The sequence below is a fragment of the Prionailurus viverrinus genome, chromosome B4, assembly GCF_022837055.1.
Source record: "Prionailurus viverrinus isolate Anna chromosome B4, UM_Priviv_1.0, whole genome shotgun sequence".
Lineage (NCBI taxonomy): Eukaryota > Metazoa > Chordata > Mammalia > Carnivora > Felidae > Prionailurus > Prionailurus viverrinus.
Window position 1 is genome coordinate 9,199,712 of NC_062567.1, and position 22,089 is coordinate 9,221,800.

General features: G+C 42.8%; 1 protein-coding gene across 2 annotated transcripts in view; it reads left to right on the forward strand.

The window, feature by feature from the left end:
* MCM10 (minichromosome maintenance 10 replication initiation factor) overlaps positions 1–22,089 on the forward strand; it is an 83,365-nt gene that overhangs the window by 57,791 nt on the left and 3,485 nt on the right. Inside the window, exon 21 of one of the 2 annotated variants that reach the window (XM_047868055.1) lies at positions 5,371–6,427. The exons of the other annotated variant lie outside the window; for it this stretch is intronic. The gene's annotated coding sequence lies outside the window, so the exon portion shown is untranslated. Of the gene's footprint in view, positions 1–5,370; positions 6,428–22,089 lie in introns of those variants that run through there. 2 annotated transcript variants of the gene reach the window in all.

A 22,089-nucleotide genomic window follows, 5' to 3' on the forward strand; every position in this document is an offset into this window, starting at 1 on the left:
GACAAGAAGCCATCAAAATCCTCGAGGAGAAAGCAGGCAAAAACCTCTTTGACCTTGGCTGCAGCAACTTCTTACTCAACATGTCTCCAGAGGCAAGGGAAACAGAAGCAAAAATGAACTATTGGGACCTCATCAAAATAAAAAGCTTCTGCACAGCGAAGGAGACAATCAGCAAAACTAAAAGGCAACTGACGGAATGGGAGAAGATATTTGCAAATGACATATCAGATAAAGGGTTAGTATCCAAAAGCTATAAAGAACTTCTCAAACTCAACACCCAAAAAACAAATAATCCAGTGAAGAAGTGGGCAAAAGACATGAATAGACACTTCTCCAAGGAAGACATCTAGATAGCCAACCGACACATGAAGAAATGCTCAACATCACTCATCATCAGGGAAATACAAAGCGAAACCACAATGAGATAGCACCTCACACCTGTCAGAATGGCTAGCATTAACAATTCAGACAACAAAAGATGTTGGCAAGGGTGCAGAGAAAGAGGATCTCTTTTGCACTGCTGGTGGGAATGCAAACTGGTGCAGCCACTCTGGAAAACAGTATGGAGGTTCCTCAAAAAGCTAAAAATAGAACTACCCTATGATCCAGCAATTGTACTACTAGGTATTTATCCACGGGATACAGGTGTGCTGTTTCAAAGGGGCACATGCACCCCCATGTTTATAGCAGTACTATCAACAATAGTCAAAGTATGGACAGAGCCCAAATGTCCATCGATGGATGAATGGATAAAGAAGATGTGGTGTTATACATACATACAATGGAGTATTACTCAGCAATCAAAAAGAATGAAATCTTGCCATTTGCAACTACGTGAATGAAACTAGAAGGTATTATGCTAAGCGAAATTAGTCAGAGGAAGACAAATATCATATGACTTCACTCATATGAGGACTTTAAGATACAAAACAGATGAAAGGGAAGGGAAGCAAAAATAATATAAAAACAGGGAGGGAGACAAAACATAAGAGACTTAAATATAGAGAAAAAACAGGGGTGCTGGAGGGATTGTGAGGGAAAGATGGGTAAATGGGTAAGAGGCATTAAGGAATCTGTTCCTGAAATCATTGTTGTACTATATGCTAATTTGGATGTAAATTTTAAAATAAATTAATAGAAAAAAATAACTGCAGGTGACCTGAGATTCCCCCTACCGCAGCTCTCAAAAATTCTCATATTCCTGTTTCAGTGGAGTTGACCTTTGTGTCATTCCTCTGGTGCAGTATTCCTGGAAAAGTCTTCCTTGCCTGTTAGCTTTGCTTTTGCAGATTTAACTTGGACCGGGTCATTGATTCAGCCTATCACCTGATCCACCAGGGTCAAGTGGAAATGGCCCTTGAGAAGAGTGTGTCCAGACAAATAAAGTTATTAGATACTATGACCCATGGTAAGCGTTTTTCCAGAATAAATATTTGAAAGTCCATTTTCTGTACCTGACATCAAGAATACATTATGTTCTTTCATGATTTTGCATTCTCAATGGACTAATTATGTTCCTGAGCCCGCTCTCCCTGCACATTTGGTAGGGTGAGTGAAGGATTATCTCAAAAGGGGGACTCATGACCCTTGGAACCAGAAGCTCCCTGGAACTCAACTTCCTCAGGAGCCCCCACAGCAGGTCTAGGTGAGCACTTTCCCTGCCACCTCCTCAGGTCTCAGGAGCAGTGAGAAGCAAACCCATTAGATGCGAAGGTGTATGTTTTTTTTGTTGGGCAAGAGAGTGATAGCTTGCAAACTCAAAGTTTCAACTCATCTGATGTCCCTCTGGAGTCAACTGTGTCGACACAGGAGAGTGTGGAGAATGAGGGCTTCGTGAGTCAGGACAACATTTCTAAGACCTCTCTGGTTTATTTTCCCGTAAAAGCCATTCATTTTTCTAAACACCTCGCCAGGGTGTTGTGGGGATGTTTACAGCTTATTCTCTCACATGCTGCAGAGAAGTATTATCAGTTCCTATGAAAATGGTCCTTACAGGTCTCCCTGTAGAATTAAGTCTGACAGGGGATGTCTCCATTCAGAAAAAAGGCATGGGACATTCTAGAGCTGTGTAGAGAACTGCCATGAGATCACCCTATCTGGGTTGCTGTTCAGTAGACAAGCACTGTAATGGCTCCAAAATCACTAAAATAGTAAAATACTTTCTTATTAGTGGATAAATAGACACTTTCTTGAGCCATCTTCCCAATGCCCTCTACTGCCCCAGTGCCCCAGGCTCTGCCCCAGGACCCCACTTTCTGCAATCCGTTCCCTAAAGGGGTGATGCTTGGGCGCCTGGGTGGCTCTGTCATTAAGCATCTGACTTCAGCTCAGGTCATGATCTCACGTTTGGAGTTTGAGTCCCACATGGGGTGAACTCAAGCCCCACTTCCAGTGAGCTCGAGCCCTGCTTCGGGTGAACATGAGCCCCACTTCAGGTAAAATATGAGCCTGGCTTCGGGTGAGCCCCACTTCTCTCTCTCTCTCTCTCTCTCTCTCTCTCTCTCTCTCTTTTTCTCTCTCCCGCTCCTGGGATTCTCTCTCTCTGTCTGCCCCTCACTCACTTGCTCCCTCTCTCTCTCTCCCTCTTAAATAGGTAGGTAGGTAGGTAGATAGATAGGTAGGTAGGTAGGTAGGTGATGCTTGACCCAGCAGGGAACCTCCAGAATGCTGCTATGCTCCCACAGCTAGCCTGATTGATCCAGTGCCTGTCCTTTGCCAGCCAAACGTATTTCATATCACTCTGAATTAGGGGCTTTCTGATAACTCACTGTTCCTATGAACTTACCTTATATGTTGTCCACCTCTCCTTACCGCCTCTGTTCTGTTTTCTCTATGTAGTACCACCCCCAACCACCGTCAGAAATCCTGTGTCTACTGCAAAGCCCATGTATAAGGAGGTTTATAGTATTTTTATTTATAAGAGTACAAAAATGGATTTCAATCTAAATGAAAAAGTAGAGCACATGTTACAGTATATGTGTGAAAGAAGGGTATGTATATTGGAAATATATTCAAACCCTTGGAAACATGGTATCATAATAGGTGTTGACAAAGGGAAGCCATAACAGTGTAGGTATCCAACTACAACAGGTTCTCCTGGTTTGCTGATTCTTCTAGAATACGGTAGGGTAAAGTAAGTTACTGGTGTAAGGGAAGGGTGAGTTGACCCCATTTTTCTGGGAGAAGGTCACCTTGAATGAATAGGTAGATCTTCACTGTTCTGAAAGTGAATCACTTTGGCTGGTCTAGGAAAAGTGTGTGAAAAGATCTTTCTTTTCAGAAGTGCTCCAAATGACAAAAAGTAGCCTCCCTCTTAGGGTGCCCTGGTAGCTCAGTCAGTTAAGTGTCTGACTTTTGATGTTGGCTCTGGTCATGGTCTCATGGTTCATGAATTCGAGACCCACATTGGGCTTTCAGCTGACATCGTGGAACCTGCTTGGGATTCTCTCCCCTCCACCCCCCAGCGTCTCTCTCTGCCCTTCCCCTGCTCCCTTCCTATCTCTCTAAATAAACAAACAAACAAACAAACTTAAAAAAATTAGCCTCACACTTTGTGGGTGAGAACGGGAAGAAAGACTTCAGAAGGAAGAGGAAGAGGTGGACAGGTGGAGAGGTGGTTCAGGTCTGTAGGGGGGAGCCTTGGGCAAGTCCTGACTGTGTTCCTTGGGCTTCTTGTCCATGGATCCAGAAAGAGCTGGTCACTAAGATTGCTGAGATTCATTATACCTTGGGCTTAAGACCTAGACTGAGCTAGACTCTCTCCTGCCCCTTGTCTCTCCCCCAAAGATATGAAGTGAAGGACCTTTGCTTTACTAGAGCAGAGCACTCAGCCACCAACATGTAGCCTCCAACATGGCAGCCTGTGCCCCCATCTCTAGGGCCCTGAGCCTTCTGACTGAGGCTCACTTGTTCCTCCCTTCCCCAGCAGCCTCTTGCACCTTCACCTAAAAGACTGAAACACTGCCCATATCCTGTGCTTCCCCAGGCTTGGGGAGTGGCACTGTGGTGTCCATGGCTATTGGTGTATCACAGCCCAGATCTTCACTGCTCAGAAGCCGACTCATCAGTAATTTAAAGATCATCCTGGTCACAGCAGCTCAAAGCCCCTCTCCTGAAAATGACACCTGAGGGGAAGAAGCCCACCTCTAAGGATTTACTGCTCTAGGAGGTGACGACAGCTTAGCAATTGCAGCTACTTTAGGGACCAAAGACTTGACCCAGCAGGCAAGACTTGGGTGCATCTCACCAACCCAGGTTCTAGCACAAACCCCAGCCTCACCAGGCCACTGTCCCAAGACCAAACTCCCAAGATGCAGCCAAAGCACTTTGTATTGCTTCCCTCAAGATCCTCAACATTCAGCAGGACATAGACTGAATTTTTGGACTCCACTATTGCCATCAGTTGGGGGGACTCAGATGTTCTCACTCTTGAGATGGATGGAGGCGCATTCACTTTACTCTGAAGGGTCTAGAGGTGTGGACCTCATATTTGAGTGCATAGTCAGATCTCCCCGGTTCTGTAAAAATACACAGCGCCTGGGTCTCAACCTGTGTGTGTGTGTGTGTGTGTGTGTGTGTGTGTGTGTGTGCGCGCGCGCACACGCACACACATGTGTAATCAGTGAGTACTGGTTAAAATTCCCTGAATCCTTTTATTTTTTTCCCAGCTTTATGAGATACGATTGACAAATGGAAGTTGTATATATTTAAACTGTACATGGGGCGCCTGGGTGGCTCAGTCAGTTAAGCATCCGTCTTCAGCTCAGGTCATGATCTCATGATTCGTGATTTCGAGCCCTGAGTCGGGCTCTGTGCTGACAGCTTGGAGACTGCTTCCGATTCTGTGTCTGCCTCTCTCTGCTCCTCCCCTGCTCACACGCTGTCTCTCTCTCAAAAATAAATAAAGATAAAAAATTTTAAATAAATAAATAAAATAAACTGTACAACATATGTAAACTGTATACGTTGTGAAATCATCATCATAATCAAACTAATTAACATAACTATCACCCCAGCCTCTAAGGTTCTTGTTCAATTTATTTGGGGTCGAGCACCAGTATTTTTTACAAACACTTCAGGTGGTTATAACGAACAGCTAAGGCTGAGAACTGCTCGTACAAGATATATATGCTCATTATGCATGTGTACAGATGCACATGTATATATGTACCCATATTCACAGACTCCTGCAATTTTTTATTAAAAAAAAAATATATGCATTGAAAAAAACTTGGAGTGGTCTTAATTTTCTTCCTTTAGTTTTTTGAGGTTTCTTTTTCAAGTTTTATACATTGATCATGCAGTCATTTATAATCACAAGGAGAGAAGCCAGAAGTGCTATTTTTTAAGTAACTTTACTGATCTTTCTAGACCCAGCTCAGCTGTCTATATGAGCCGCTTCAACACCCGCCTGTCGTCGCTCCCCTGAATTCCTCCCAGCCTGTGACCAGCCCATCATCTAGCACCTTCACAGAGACTACAGACACTTCCTCTTTGTTCCATGCTGGTATCGTGGCTCTCCAGCCAAGAAGTGCCTGGAGGGCAGGGTCTGGCATATCTGTGCAGGGACAGGGGTATTATTGATAACCTGGGCCTGGAGTTGTTCAATTCTCTGAACAAAGACTCTCTCTCTCTCTCTCTCTCTTTCTCTCTCTCTCTCTCTCTGGATATGAAACACAGAGCAGCTTTCTGGTCTCAGCATGGGCTATCTAGGAAAACGGAAGGGAAAGGATACATTGGCAAGGCCCGTGGAAGAACATACAAGTGAGGTCTGTGGGATACGAAGCATGAGCCAAGCTGCTCAGGGTCCCTGTCTGTCCAGGAATCTGGTGAATGTATGGCTTATATTCTGAGTTCTCCACAATTCTGGGCGGCTCGGCATGGCTTAAGGCAGACCCAGGGAGAAAAGGAACTGAGTCACCTCAGGAAGCCCACGCAGGGGCGAACCGTGCCAGAAGGAAACAGGCACACAGGCCCCAGTCTTGCCATCCTCGTGGGGATGGCTTTGAAGCAAGCCTCTATGGGTGCTCTGCTAGGCTAAGCCATATATGACAGGCCTGGGAAACCAAAAGGACTGGAAAAGGACAGAGAAGAACCCTGGCCTTCTTCCTCCTAGTAAACGTCAAAATGTATCTTACTTGGAAAAAGAAAGCATTGTCCTATGTGATGTCCCAGTTCCACCCCAGCCCTGGGGAATGTATTAGGATGTAGCTTCCCTAAAGTTTGGAAAACACTAGCACTACAAGATGCAAGGATCCCAGGGTCAAATAAGTTTGGGAACTACTAGACTATCTCCCTCCTCTCTACCAGATTCACAATGCAGGAGCATATTAAAGGCTCTGACAAGTCCTACAGCTGGAAAACTGCCGCATCCCTCCAAACTTAATCGACCATATCATCTTTATTCATGGAGCACCTGTTAACATCCAGGACCTATTTTGGGAAGATCTGAATTGGTTACTTTATGGCAAGAGAGTCCATAGTTAGAATGTTATTTGTCAATAATCCAATTCCATTTCCAAGAAAAAACATAATTTGGGGCACTTGGCTGGCTTAGTCTGTAGAGCAGGTGACTCTTGATCTCAAGGTTGTGAGTTCAAGCCCTACACTGGGTATAGAAATTACTTAAAGATAAAATCTTTTTTTTAAAAAGTCATAATTTCATAAGTATTACATATTTGGAACACTGTCCTCAAACAGTACATTAGCCACTTGGCAAATTATTAACTGGAAACAGTTTTGTTTTGTATTGTATTGTTTTAATGACAGCATAATAAGTTGTGAGCACCAAAGTCATTGATATAGACAAAGAATGGTCTATGAAAGAGAGTGGTCAGGATAGACAGGAAAGCTTTCGACAAACCTCCAGTGTAGAGGAAGCTGCAAGTTTCTGAAGGATGAACACAGAAACCAGGAGAAGCATCCTAAACAGGTTATTGGTCTTACCTTTTGATAAAGCAAAAAAAATCCAACAAAGGAAGGACAAATATACATATGGGCACACAAAAGAAGGAAAGTCATGCCCTTCCTATGTCCAACTTTGGGCCAAATTGGAAAGATTCTGAATTTGGGGTCATCTGTTCTGACCAGAGAGAATGTCAGGGAAAAATGACGTCTGGTCCTATGACCTGGGCAGACTCCGATTAACATCCATTTGAAAAACAGCCCCTTAGGGCATGGAAACTCAAAAATCATTGTTCATTTGTATATAACCAAAGCCTCAGGCATATAACGAGTCTGTCCTAGAAACAGCAGCCCTTTTGCATGCACACTATATTTTCATGTCATCAGTTCTCCAGACATCTCTGGGAACTCAAGGCAAGTAGCAAGCTGTGGCCATTGTTGCCAGGGCAGGATCCTGCCCCAGCTCTCTGCTGCTGCTGGACAGTCCCCAAGGAAGGCTGACATCCTTCTGCCTAGCTCAGTTCAGCTCATATTTTGTTTTGATTTGTTTTTTGTTTTCACTGAGGTTAAAACAAGGCAAGTAGCTTCTCTAAGATCTTACAGTGTCATAACAGCATGAATTGTCAGTGTGGGTTAAATTATTAACATTAAAAAAGAAAAGAAGTCCCCCTGCCCCAAATCTTTGCCACTTGCACTTTTTTGGCACAGCTGATTCCAGGAAGAGCAGCTAGTGATGGACAGGTAGAGAAGCAGCCTGATCCTTGAGGCTCTCCATCCTTATAGAGATAGCTGAGGACTGCAGCGCCTGGGTGGCTCAATCAGTTAAGTATCCAATTTTGGCTCTGATCTTGTAGTTCCTGAGTTCGAGCCCCGTGTTGGGCTCTGTGCTGACAGCTTGGAGCCTGGAGCCTGCTTTGGATTCTATCTCCCTCTCTCTCTGCCTCTCCCCCACTCAAGATCTGTCTTTCTGTCTCAAAAATAAATATTTTAAAAAATTTTAAAAAAAATGAAATCTACGTTAAAAAAAATTAGCTGGGAACCGAGAGAAGCAGAGACTGGCTATCATGTGGCACAAAGAGTGTAGGGACACAATTCTCCAAGCACAGGAATAGCTGTTCAAGGAAAAGATGAGAGGGAGCCAATGTATGATTGGGTATGGGTGTGTGTTGTGCCAGAACCAGAATTAGTACATTTGATTCTCAGTACAACCCTCAACCCTGTGGCGGGGCAGTTATCCCCATTTCAGAGATAACCTTTACGACTCAAAATCTAGAGTGTGATGAGCCAGCAATGTATATGCATTCCAGTTCTCTAAATCTTCACAACATCTGATGACGTTACTGTTTTTAATTTAGCTGAATGAGTTGTTAATAAAATCATATTATGCTATGATTTCAGTTTGCATTGATGATGAAGGATTCGAGCATTTCCTCATGTTCTTGTTGGCCATTTGTATGTATTCTTTTGCAAAGTTTCTGTTCAAGTCTTTTGCTCATTTTTTTTACTGGTTTGTCTTTTTATTATAGATTGTTTATGTTCTTGATACAATATTTTGTCAGATTTAAATTTTTAATATACTTTTAAGTATTTTGCCAGTAAATATATGTGGTCTGTGGCTTGCCCTCTCATTTTCATAGCTGTGTCTTGATGAGCAAATTTTTTTGTTTTTGTATTTAACGTTTATTTATTTTTGAGGGTGAGAGAGACAGAGCACGAGCAGGGGAGGGGCAGTGAGAGAGGAAGACACAGAATTCAAAGTGGGCTCCAGGCTCCAAGCTGTCGGCACAGAGCCCAACATGGGGCTCAAACCCATGAACTAGGAGATGTGATCTAAGTCAAAGTTGGACTCTTAACCAACTGAGCCAACCAGGCACCCCAGCAGTTTTTAACTTTAACAAAGTATGATTAGTGGATTTTTGTTTTATGGTTTGTGCTTTCTGTTGTCTAAGAGCTCTTCACCTATTCCAAGGTTTCAAAGATTTCCTCTATATTCTTAGACAGGTTTTATGTTTAGATATATAATCCACCTTGAACTGATTTGTGTGTGTGGTATGAGGCAGGAGTCAACATTTATTTCTTCTCCTTATGGCTATCCAACTGTTCCATCACCATTTGATGAAAAAAATTTTCCATTCCCCATGGGATTTTTGATGGTCAGCTGACTATACATCTGTGGGGATTATTCTGTTCCATTGATCCTTTTGTCTCCCTTTATGTCAATGCCAATTGTCTTGATTTCTATGGTTTTTTTGTCTTAAAATCACATAGCATAAGACCTTCAACTGTGTTCCTTCTACACATTCTACCTTCTTGCTCCTTCCATATACATTTTAGAAGCACTCTAGGGAGATTAATTTGGGGAGAACTGCAATCCTAAGAATATTGGGTCTTCCAATCAATGGGCATAATGTATCTCTTTCCATTTATTTCGATCTTTAATGTCTCTCAGCAGTGTTTTATACAGTTCTGTATAGAGGCCCTGCACAGCTTTTGTTGGATTTATTCTTAAGTAATTTAAGATTTTTTTTTAGACGGAATTTAAATTTTTTGTTTTCTAATTGTTTGCTGCTGATATACACAAATGCTATATACTTTTGTGTATCGATGTTTTATCCTGCAATCTTGCTAAATTCCCTTATTATAGTAGGCTTTTATAGACCCTTGAGGATTTTCATGTTTGTGAATGAGACTGTTTTCCTTCTCTCTTTCTTTTTTTTTATTCTGTTAATGTGATGGATTACATTAATTGACTTTCAAATGTGCAACCCTATGTTCCTGGGGTAAACCCCACTTAGTTGTATTGGATTACCCTTATTATTTACTGCTGAATTCTACTGCTCATATTTTCTTAGAGTTCTTGCCTTTGTGTTTAAAGCTACTGGTCTGTGGTTACTTTGTAGTATCATTTTTTTTTAAGTTTATTTATTTATTTTGAGAGAGACAGAGACAGTGTGAGCAGGGGAGGGGCAGAGAGAGAGAGAGAGAGAGGAAGAGAGAGAATCCCAAACAGGCTCTACACTGTCAGCATAGAGCCCGAAGCGGGCCTCGAACTCACGAAACCGTGAGATTAAGACCTGAGGCAAAACCGAGAGTCAGACACTTCGCCAACTCAGCCACCCAGGTGCCCCTACTTTGTAATATCTTTTAAAGATTGTCTTGGTGTTATGGTAATGCTAGCCTCCTAGAATGAGTTAGAGGGTCTTCTCTACTTTCTCAACTGTGTGTGAGATTCGTATTATTTCTTCTTTTTAAATATTTGATAAAATCCACTAGTGAAGCCATCGGAGCTTAGAGTTTTCTCTGAGCCTGGAGTTTTGTGGAAATTTTTAAATTACAGCTTCAGGGGTGCCTGGGTGGCTCAGTCAGTTAAGCATCTGACTTCAGCACAGGTCATGATCTCACAGTTCATGTGTTCAAGCCCCATGTCGGGCTCTGTGCTGACAGTTCAGAGCCTGGAGCCTGCTTTGGATTCTGTGCTTCAGATTCTGTGTCTCCCACTCTCTCTGGCCCTCCCCTGCTTGTACTCTGTCTCTCTCTCTCTCTCTCTCTCTCTCTGTCTCTCTCTCTCTGTCTCTCTCTCTCTCTCTCTCTCTCTCTCAAAAATAAATATTTAAAAAAATAAATTACAGTTTCAGTTTCTTATATATATGTGTGTGTGTGTGTATATACACACACATACATATACACATGCACACATACATACACGCACACATACACACACGCACACACACATACTCGTATATATGCAGCTATTCACATCTTCTGTTTAACCCAAGCTGTCAAATTGATTGGTAGAAAGCTGTACACAATTTCCTGTTCTTTAACCTGTTTGCTTTCTGTGCTGTGTGTTGAGGTCCCCTCTTTGATTCCTAAAATTGGAGACTCCCATTTCCTCTTTTTCTCTTTATCACTTTGCTAGGTGTTTCTTGATTTTATTCATCTTTTGGAAGAACCAGCTTTTGTTTTCATTGATTTTTTCCCCCCTGTTGCTTGACTATTTTCTACTTAACTGACTTAAACTCTTCATTATTTTTCTCTTTTTTTGTCTGTCTTATTTTTTGTAGCTTCTTAAGAGGGGAGCTTAAATCACTGGTCTAAGGAGCTTTCTTCTTTTCTCAGGTAAACATTGAAAGTCTTAGATTTCCCTGTCAGCACTGCTTTAGTTGCGTTATCACAAATTTTGATATGTTGTGCTTTTGTCATTAGTTTCTAAACAGTTCCTAATCTCCCCTGTGACCTCGTTTGACCCCAAATAATTGGGGATTTTCCAGAGGACTCTTCCTGATAAATTTTATGATCAGAGAATCTACTAAGTATGATTTCAGTCCTTTGAAATTTATGGAGATTTGTTTATGACCAGTATTTGGTGTGTGTTGATAAAAATTTGGGTTCACTTTGATTTCTGCAGTTATTAGGTGTAATGTTTTATCAACATCAATGTCTAAAAAAATGCTTTGAGGAGCACCTGGCTGGCCCAGTCAGTAGAGCATGCAACCCTTGCTGTCAGGGTCATGAGTTCAAGCCCAGGTTGGGCACAGAGGCCACTTAAAAAAATTTTTTTTTGGAAAAACTATGCATCTCTTCACGCATTTTAAGGTGGTAGCTGCAGTTTGCTTAAAAGTTTAAATAATTGCAAGGGACTGTAGGCATATTATATGCATTCACATTTTTAAGTGACGTTCCTGTATTGCCCTTTTGAATTTATCCAAGGGAATCCAAATACAGTAGTGATTTTATAGCCACCATCATCCATTTCTTTAAAAAATGAATGAACAGGGTCTTCGTTAACAGTTGAAAATGTGACATATTTTCCTCTTTCTCCTTGAACTCTTATTTTCAGTGCATTGGGATGATATGGCAGGTGCCAAGATCCTAGAGCCCTTCCATCCCACTTGTTCACAAACTGTTCTCCTGATGCAATGTATCCTTAAGCTGTAAGGTGCTCATTTATCACCGTGTCATACTTCTCTACAAGTGTTGTGTGGTGCTCTTTTTTTTCTGAAGCCATAATTCCTTGTATTAGAATTTTTTCTTCTGGATTGAGTTGTTGTCACAGTTGCTATTAATGCATAACTGATCAGACAACATAATTACTATTTATTAATTTAGAAACAACAAATGATTATTTGTAGATGTTAGTCATTTCCTTGTGAAATGAGTGTATTGTTTGCAGATCAGGTTATTTCTGTGTGGCTATTATTGCTACATTGGTTCAAGATCAGCAACAGTATTCTTCCTGGTGTTGGTTGGTTTGTTTTTTCATTTTTATTGCTAGAAGAGCTGACAAAACTTTGTCTTCTAAATAAATAGATGAGGCAACAAGTTTTAGTATAGTAACTGTCACCCGATTCTTTTAAAGCTTTCTTAGTTATGAGCCAAAAATCACACAGTGATCTATCATCAAATACTATTTGTAGAGGCGCCTGGGTGGCTCAGGTGGTTGAGCGTCCGACTCTTGATTTCAACTCAGGCCATGAGCTCACGGTTTGTGAGACCGAGCCCCGTGTTGGGCTCCGTGCTGAGTGTGGAGCCTGCTTGGGATTCTCTCTCTCCCTCTTCCCCTCTCCCCATCACACACTCTTCCTTTCTCTAAAATAAAATAAAATAAAAATATTATTTGTAAAGACCTGTCAGCTGACAGGTCCATGAGACCTCTTTCAATTTTGATGAAAGCCAAAAATTGGAAACCACCAGAGTTGGAAAAGGATTTGTTACCCGTCATTAAAGTCATTTGCTCTCTCCACTTCTGGAAAATAGAATAAGAAAGATTTATTTTATCAAGCCTCATTATTAAACATTTGCTAATAAAATATTTTAACAAAAATGTCATCACAAGCATGCCTTCTGTTAATTTGGTCAACCACTGGATCAACAGACTTTACTCATTGCTTTGGGGCGTCTCCCAGGGTTTGGAAAGCCCTTCCTTTGGGGTGTCCCAGAGTGGCTTTGCTGAGGTCTCTCAGGTGAATTTGGCACAGGAAAGTGAGTGCCCCAGGGCCAGGAGTCTGATGCGAGGCTTGAACTCATGAAGCATGAGATCATGACCTGAGCCAAAGTCAGACACTTAACCGACTGAACCACCCAGGTGCCCCCCCATCTCTTCCATGTCTCAACAGCATCCATTTTTGTCCCTTTTTCCCTGAGTGCTTTTGTCCTGATAGAGACTGTCATTTCATGCCTCCAAGGCTGGTTTTTCTGCCTCTAGTCTCATTTCTCTCTCTCACCCTGCAGACTATTGTCACAGTAACTGTTCTGCATTGCAAATGTGATTGCATTGCACCACCTCCCACGAGGGTTGCAGGGCACTGTGATGGTGACTGCCACCCCGTTTGCCAGCAGAGCCAAGATTTCATCCCATCCTCTGTCAGCCGGGGGCCTCCAGGACCCCTGGAGTCCCATTTCCAGCCCCAGGGGACAGGTCTTGATTGGTCAGGCCAATCAAGTAAATATTCTTGCTAATCCTTGATTTGGGAAATGGTGTATGAACTTGAGGGGTGAAAGGAAACTGGCTGGAAGGGGGGAGATTCTGGAATAGGATTCTCAGTTTTGAAAAGGAGACAAAAAAGAGAGAGGTCATTCTTTTCTGCCTCTGGATGCTGTGTGAGGATGCGGTGCCCGCAGCCGCCGCAACCGTTTTGTGTTCATGAGCAACACACATGATAGAGATGGAGTAGGAAACAGGTGAGAAGATCCTGGATCTTGGGATGATGCTGAGCATATTGTACCCTTAATCTGGGCTCCCAGTTGGAGGAGTTACTCCATTTTGTTATCGGTTCAACCTCCAGAATCAACTTTTTCTGTTACTTGCCCCGAAAAGCATCCTGAGTGCCTCGCCACTGAATAGCGAATAAATTCCAAGTGACTTCATACAGCGAAAAAGTGTTTTCATCATGTATCTTTCTTTACCCCCCACAACACTGTCCGCTCCCCCTCGTCTTCCCCTCCGTGCTCTGGCGTATCATACCCTGTCTAATCCCTATGGATTCTCCCTTTCTTCACAGTCTCCGGTGAGCAATGTCCCCTCCTTCCCCACCTGGCAAAGGCTTTCTCGTTTTTCAACGTGATTCTCCAGCATCCCCTTCTCTTCAATGCCAGTCTTTCACCCCTTCTCCAGGTAAGAGAGACCTTCTCTTCCTGTGGCCCCACTTCTCCCTCTCGCCCCCTTTGCCCTCTCCCCTCTGTCCCTACCTCTCTGTTTTAGGACGAGCCTCAGCCCAGGCATTTAGATTTTTGCACGCCCCCACCCCCCCTTCCCATCCGCCTTCTCCAGTAGACTGAGTTCCTTCAGAGCAAAGACCACCTCTGCCTCAGTTCTGCTGCTCTCGGGGGGGTCATGGCAGTGCCCAGAGCGGCACAGTCACGCGATGAATATTTGTCGCAGGGGATTTACGTGGAGAATTCGGAGGACAGCCCAAGAAGCAACCGTGTCCAGACGGCCGTGAGGGAAGGAGGTCTGGAAGGCCGGGGCGAGGCACGAGTGTGCAGGCGCTCGCACATGTTGGCCGCCATCCGGGTTTCTCTGTTGAGGGAACTCATGAAAGGGTGTCTGTGTGGACAGTACCAGTGTCAACAGGCAGGTGAATGTGGGCCTGTGTGAGTGCAGTCTTCTGTGTCAGGATGTGTGAAAGGGAGTTTGTCCATGCGACTGGGGGTGTCTGTGAGGCTGTTTGGAGTGCAGCTTGGAGGGCTGAGTCACAAGTGTGGCAGGAACATATGCAAAATTTGCACATCACTCAAGAGTGTGGTCAGCCTAAGATCTTCTTCTAAACCTGTCTTTGCCATCTTGTAAGTCCTAGTTCCCAGTTGTCTGATTAGCTCATTCCCATGCACCTTGCCCAAATTTTCCACATCCTTTCCAAATTATCTGAATTTAATGAGGCGAAATGCCCTCATTACCTATCATATATATAACCCTGCTGTTTAAAAATATGTAATAAGGGGCGCCTGGGTGGCTCAGTAGGTTAAACGTCCAGGTCTCGACTTCGGCTCAGGTCATGATCTCACAGTTCGTGGGTTGGAGCCCCACGTCGGGCTCTGTGCTGGGAGTGCAGAGACTGCTTGGGTTCTCTCCCTCCCCCTCTCTCTCCGTCCCTCCCCTGCTCGTGTGCTGTCTTTCTCTCTCAAAAATAAATCAATAAACAAACTTTAAAAAATAAATAAAAATATGTAATGAGCAAATGGGAATAACCTGAGGGTCTCCCAAGGGACTCCCTTTCTAGTACTTTAGGAAATTTGTATCTTCTGGGTGACAGAAGATACGTGAGTGTTTTTGCTTTTGTTGTTTTTGTTTGGAGGAAGATTTCTGGTCCCATCAGAGCGAAGAGGAACCAACACAAGATTAGGGGTCCAGGGGTCACCCTAACTGAAGCTGATCTGAGGCACCCCTTTTCCCTACCAATATCCTAGTTATAGTTGTTATTGATTTTGGGATGATTTTCTTTGTTTTTAGTGGCATCGTAGGCCTCATATTTAAGATCTTTGGTAAGTGAAGTCTGAATAGGTTTCTCAACAAACAATACAAACAGGAAAAAATATACCCAACATTCTTATTTCATCTTCAAGATCTCCAACCCCATGGAGCCCAATCTCATAAATGAAGAGACGGAGGTCTAGAGATGTTGACTGACCCGCCAGGTGTGTAAATAATGGAGCTAGGATTTCACCTCTGGCCTGAGGGGGTCCTTAAGGGAATCCCCGAGGAAAACCGAGGGCTGTTCTGTTTTTGTTTTGGTTCTTTGGTCCTGTTGTTGGTCTGGGAAATGCTCACAGACCAGGAAATGCGTGTTTAAGACCAAGAGGAGATTGTTTCTTTAGAGGGTGAGCTGTGCCTCCAGTGACCAGAGCCCCAGGACTGAATCACAAAGCTCCCAGAGTCAGTGCTGGGCTGTGTGCAGGACGGACTGGAGCAGCTGTGGAGTTAATGCAGGGGCCCAGCCAAGGGTGGGTGGGACTTCATCCAGGTGGCCCTTTCTAGGTCTTTCCAAGTGCAGAGAAGCAATTTCTGTCAGATTACTATGGTTGGGTGTATACTCCTTTCTAGTACTTCAGGAAATTTGGGTGTGTTTTCTTTTTTCATGTGAAAATTTTTTTGTTTCTATTTTTTAAGATATTGGTAAGATACACATAATGGAGAAGTTACCTTCACCATTACGTAAACGTTACCATGAAAGTCTTAACCATTAGGCTTAACCAAATCTACACCCATCACCACCATCCATGCACAGACCTCTTTTCATCTTCCCAAACTGAAACTGTGTCGCCATTAAACACTAACTCCCCATCCTCCCTCCCTCCAGGCCCTGGACACCGCCATTCTGCTGTCTCTATGTCCCTCATATGGGTGCAGTCATACAATATATGTCCCTTTGTGACCAGTGGATCTTCCCTGTCATAGTGTCCTCATGGTGCATCTATGCTCTAGCATGAGTCAGGATTTCCTTCCTTTTTAAGGCTGAATAATATTCCATTGTATGTGTAAATGTTCTGTTTATCCGTTCATTTCTTGATGAACACAGTTGCTTCTGCCTTTGGCTACTGTAAGTAATGCTGCCGTGAACATAGGTGTGTAGGTATCTCTTGGAGACTTTGTTTTCAATTCTTTCAGATATCTACCCAGATGTGGAACTGCTGGGTTGGATTAGTGCATTTTTAAAAATTTATTTATTGAAATTCAACTTAGTTAACATACAATGCAGTCTTGGTTTCAGGAGTAGAACCCAGTGATTCATCACTTACATACAACACCCAGTGCTCATCCCAGCAAGTGCCTTCCTTAATGCCCATCACCCATTTAGTTCATCCCCCACCTCCCTCCAGCAACCCTCAGTTCGTTCTCTGTATTTAAGAGTCTCTCTCTCTCTCTTTTGTTAAAGTTTATTTACTTATTAAGAAAGAGAGAGAGAAAGAGGGGGAGGGGCAGAGGGAGAGAGAATCCTAAGCAGGCTTTGTGCCATCAGCCCAGAGCCCAATGCAGGGCTCGAACTCATGAACTGTGAGATCGTGACCTGAGCCAAAACCAAGAGTTGGATGCTTAACTGATTGAGCCACCCAGGCACCCCTGTATTTAAGAGTCTCTTGTGGTTTGCCTCCCTCTCTGCTTTTATCTTTTTTTTTCTTTCCCTTCTGCTGTGTTCATCTGTTGTGTTTCTTAAATTCCACCTATCAGTGAAATCGCATAATTTGGCTCATTTTGTTTAGCATAATACACTGTAGTTCCATCCACATTGTTGCAAATGGCAAAATTTCATTCTTTTTGATCGCTGAGTAGTATTCCTAAGACAGTGTGGTACTGGCACAAAAACAGACACATAGATCAGCAGAACAGAATGGAGAACCTAGAAATGGACCCGCGGTCCATTTTTTAAATTTTTTTATTGTTTTTTTAAAACTTTTTTTTTTTTTTTTTTTAGACAGGGAGAGACAGAGCATGCACAGGAGAGGGTCAGAGAGAGGGAGACACAGAGTCTGAAACAGGCTCCAGGCTCTGAGCTGTCAGCACAGAGCCCGACATGGGGCTCAAACTCACAGACCACAAGATCATGACCTGAGCCAAAGTCGGCCGCTTAACCGACTGAGCCACCCAGGCACCCCTATTGTTTTTTTTTAATTTACATCCAAGTTAGTCAGCATATAATGCAATGATGATTTCAGGAGTAGAATCCACTGATTCATCCCCTACACATAACACCCAGTGCTCATCCCAGCAAGTGTCTTCCTTAATGCCCCTTGCCCATTTGGGCCATCCCCCTGCCCACAAACCCTGCAGCAACCCTCATTTTGTTCCCTATATTTAAGAGTTGCTTACGTTTTGTCTCCCTCCCTGCTTTTATACTATTTTTGCTTCCCTTGTGTTCATCTGTTTTGTATTCTAAATTGTACATATGAGTGAAGTCATATGATACTTGCCTTTCTCTGACTAATGTCACTTAGTATAATATCCTCTAGTTCCATCCATGTTGTTGCAAATGGCAAGATTTCATTCTTTTTGATTGCTGAGTAATACTCCATTGTATATATATACCACATCTTCTTTATCTGTTCATCCATTGATGGACATTTGGGCTCTTTCCATACTTGGGCTGTTGTTGATAGTGCTGCTATAAACATGGGTGTGTGTGTGCCTCTTCGAAGCAGCATCCCTGTATCCCTTGGATAAATACCTAGTAGTGCAGTTGTTGGGTCATAGGGTAGTTCTGTTTTTAATTTTTTGAGGAACCTCCATACTGTTCTCCAGAGTGGTTGCACCAGCTTGCATTGCCACCAACAATGCAAAAGAGATCCTCTTTCTCTGCATCCTCACCAACGTCTGTTGTTGCCTGAGTTGTTAATGTTTCGCCATTCTGACAGGTGTGAGGTGATATCTCATTGTAGTTTTGATTTGTATTTCCCTGATGATTAGTGCACAGTGCATTTTTTAAATGCAAGTTTTTTTTTAAGTTTCTTTATTTTAGTAATCTCTATACCCAACGTGGGGCTCAAACTCACAACCCTAAAATCAAGAGTTGCATGCTCTTCCAAATGGGCCAGCCAGGTGCCCTTGGGTCAGCATTTTTAATAGAGGTGTGTTTCCAAGTAGACAAACTGTCCTAGCTACAGCTACTTTGGTCAGCTCTTCCCTGCCCTTGTCTCACATAATCCATACCTTATGTCCCCCAACCTTCATCCCCCACGCCCTGACACACTTGATTGGGACTGCTTCTATGGCTAACATTATTTAAGGGAGAAGCTGATAATGCTGAAAAATGATCAGACCAGGGCAGTTCTCTGTCGTTGAGAGTCTGTTTCTTGGTTTATCGCTCTCTCTTTTTTTCCTTTGCTCATTTGTTTTCTTTCTTAAAATCCGCATACAAGTGAAATCGTATGGTATTTGTCTTTCTCAGACCTAATTCGCTTAGCTAGCATTATACTCTCTAGCTCCATCCATGTTGTTGCAAATGGCAAGATTTTATTCTTTTCTATGGTTGAATAACATTCCATTGTGTGTGTGTATGTGTCTCTGTGTGTGTATATACACACATACGTATAAATATATATACATATATGTGTGTGTATATGTATATATAGATATATGTATACCTTCTTTATCCACTCATCAATCGATGAATGCTTGGGCTGCTTCCATAATTTGGCCACTGTAAATAATGCTACAATAAACATAGAGGTGCATGTATCCCTTTGAATTAGTGTTTTTGTACTTTTTAGGTAAATACCTTGTATTGCAGTTACTGGATCATAGGACAGTTCCATTAAAAAAAATTTTTTTTTAACGTTTATTTATTTTTGAGAGACCATGATGGAGCATGAGTGGAGGAAGGGCAGAGACAGAGGGAGACAGAATCTGAAGCAGGCTCCAGGCTCCGAGGTGCCAGGACAGAGCCCGATGCAGGCCTCGAACTCACAGTGAGATCATGACCTGAGCTGAGTCAGTTGCTCAACCAACTGAGCCATCCAGGTGCCCCAGGACAATTCCATTTTTAATTTTTTGAGGAACCTCCATACTGTCTTCCATAGCAGCTACACCAGTTTGCATTCCTACCAATGGCCCAAGGGGGTTCCTTTTTCCCCACATCCTCGCCAACACTTGCTGTTTCTTGTATTTTTTTATTTTCACCATTCTGAGGTGCTATCTCATTGTAGTTTAATTTGCATTTTCTTGATGAGTGATGTTGAGCATCTTATCATGTGTCTGTTGGAGAAATGTCTGTTCATTTCTTCTGCCTGTTTTTAAATTGGATTATTTGTTCTTTGGGTGTTGAGTTATATAAGTTCTTCATATATATATATATATATATATATATATATATATATATGTGTGTGTGTGTGTGTATATGTATATATATATATATATATATATATACACATATATATATTATTTTTTTGCTTAATTTTTATTTTTGAGAGAGAGAGAGAGCACAAGCAGGGGAGGGGCAAAGAGAGAGGGAGACACAGAATCCAAAGCAGGCTCCAGGCTCTGGCTGTCAGCACAGAGCCCAATGCGGGGCTTGAACCCACAAAGTGTGAGATCGTGACCTGAGCTGAAATTGGACACTCAACCAACTGAGCCACCCAGGTGCCTCTCTTCATATATTTTGGATACTAGCCCTTTGTCAGAGATGTCATTTGCAAATATTGTCTCTGTAGGTTGCCTTTTAGTTTTGTTGATTATTTCTTTCACTGTGCAGAAGCTTTTTATTTTGATGGAGTCCCTATAGTTTATTTTTGCTTTTATTTCCCTTGCCTCAAGACATGTATCTAGAAAAATGTTGTTATGGCAAAGGTCAGAGACATTACTGCCCGAGCTGCCTTCTGGGATTTTAATGGTTTCTTGTTTCACATTTAGGTCTTTCATTCATTTTGAGTTTATTTTTGTGTATGGTGTAAGAAAGTGGTCCCATTTCATTTTTTTCCCATGTTTCTGTCCAGTTTTCCCAACACCATTCGTTGAAGAGAATGTCTTTTTCTCATTCATATACTTTCCTGCTTTATCAAAGATTAATTGACCATATAATTGTGGGTTTATTCCTGGGTTCTGTGCCATTGATCTCTGTGTCTGTTTTTGTGTCAGTACCACACTGTTTTGATTACTACAGCTTTGTAATATAACTTGAAGTCTGAAATTGTGATGCCTCCAGTTTCGCTTTTCTTTTCCCAAATTGCTTTGGCTACCTGGGGTCTTCTGTGGTTTCATGTAAGTTTTATGATTGTGTGTTCTAGTTCTGTGAGAAACGCTGCTGGTATTTGCATGGGGGTTGCAAGGAATCTGGGACTTAAGCTGAGATTTTCACCATCTGACTGCTCTGTTTGGGGGGAGACCTAAACTCAGAACTGGTGGTGAGAGCCCATTTCCAGCATCACTGGGACTCAGGAGAAGCTGGTCTGTGGGGAGAGACGATGAAGCAGCTTCCGGAGGAGACCTAGGTTCCCTGAAGCACTAGGCACCTGGCCGACTCTCTAGAGGTCACGGACTGGCCTGAGACCCTTATCATAAAGGTCCCACTGTGCTCACACTGGTTCCTGCAACCAGTTCACTCAACCAAGTGTGCATGCCCAACTCAAGCAGATTTGGGGTATAATGATTTGTTTCTGTAATAGTATCTGCTCTTTTCAGTAGGACCAAAACACCTGCAGACCTCTTTGCTTATTAGCCCGATGAAATACATTGTGGTCTTACTACCAAGAGTAATTTTCAAGCGTTTCTAAAAATTAATTTTCAATTACAGTAATACATGAATACATTCTCTTTTTTTTTTTCAACGTTTATTTATTTTGGGGACAGAGAGAGACAGAGCATGAACGGGGGAGGGGCAGAGAGAGAGGGAGACACAGAATCGGAAACAGGCTCCAGGCTCTGAGCCATCATCAGCCCAGAGCCCGACGCGGGGCTCGAACTCACGGACCGCGAGATCGTGACCTGGCTGAAGTTGGACGCTTAACCGACTGTGCCACCCAGGCGCCCCTTGATTAGCAATTTTTAAATTGCAGACACATGTATCAGCCCAGAGGCCCATTTGAGCTCAGGACTCAATAGCCCAGAGGGACTCGAGTTCCTTGAAGTCAGAAAGCATGTCCTCATCATCTTTATGTGTTTTACACACAGCATATACCTGACTCACAAAAAGTGCACAGATTAGAGGGGCCTGGGTGGTTTAGTCGGTTAAGCGTCTGGCTCTTGCTTTGGCTCAGGTCATGGGTTTGAGCCCCACGTCAGGCTCTGTACTGACAGCACAGAGCCTGCTTGGGATTCTCTCTCTCTCTCTCTCTCTCTCTCTCTCTCTCTCCCCCTCTCTCCCTCTCCCCCCTCTCTGTCCCTCCCCTGCTCGTGTTCTCTCTTTCCCTCTCTCTCCCAATCTCTCTCTCTCTCAAAATAAATAAACTTTAAAAAAAAGTGCACAGAGTATTGATAACTGAATGAATGAGTGAAATCAGGCAATTGGACTACATGATCCATAAGACCCTCTCTTTTATGTTCTTTGTATTCTGATTCTATAAACTGCTCACTTGCCCAAAATTGCTCATCAGCAGATTGCTGGACAGTTTCTGTGCGTGTAGTAGAATCCCTTTACAACACCAACTTCCATAACATGATCAACATCCATATAAAAGATTACTCACCATCTACCTCTGTTACATTTCAAGAAATACAAGTTGAATTGTAGTGTAGCTGAAATTTTACAAAAATGTAGTGAA